Source organism: Mixophyes fleayi, chromosome 1 (genome assembly GCF_038048845.1).
Source record: "Mixophyes fleayi isolate aMixFle1 chromosome 1, aMixFle1.hap1, whole genome shotgun sequence".
Taxonomy (NCBI): domain Eukaryota; kingdom Metazoa; phylum Chordata; class Amphibia; order Anura; family Limnodynastidae; genus Mixophyes; species Mixophyes fleayi.
In genome coordinates this window covers 287,193,751-287,193,989 of record NC_134402.1, presented here as the reverse complement: position 1 = coordinate 287,193,989, position 239 = coordinate 287,193,751, and positions in this window count along the sequence as shown.

Sequence of the window (239 nt, the reverse complement as noted above, 5' to 3'; positions counted from 1 at the left end):
TTTTGTATATGTGCTATACTTAAAATTGTATGCATTTAGGTGTTTATATATTTTTTTTTGGTGTTTGTTTTTTTTATTTGGCTTGTTCATCATTATTACTTCAACCATGTGTATAGTGTCAGATATTTACTTTGAAACAAGGATACATAGATCTTTCCTCAAGCCACTAACAGACCATGTTTTTTTTCTGGGTATTCTTAATGGTGGTAGTTTTGTCACCTACATTAGCTTCTAAGAGA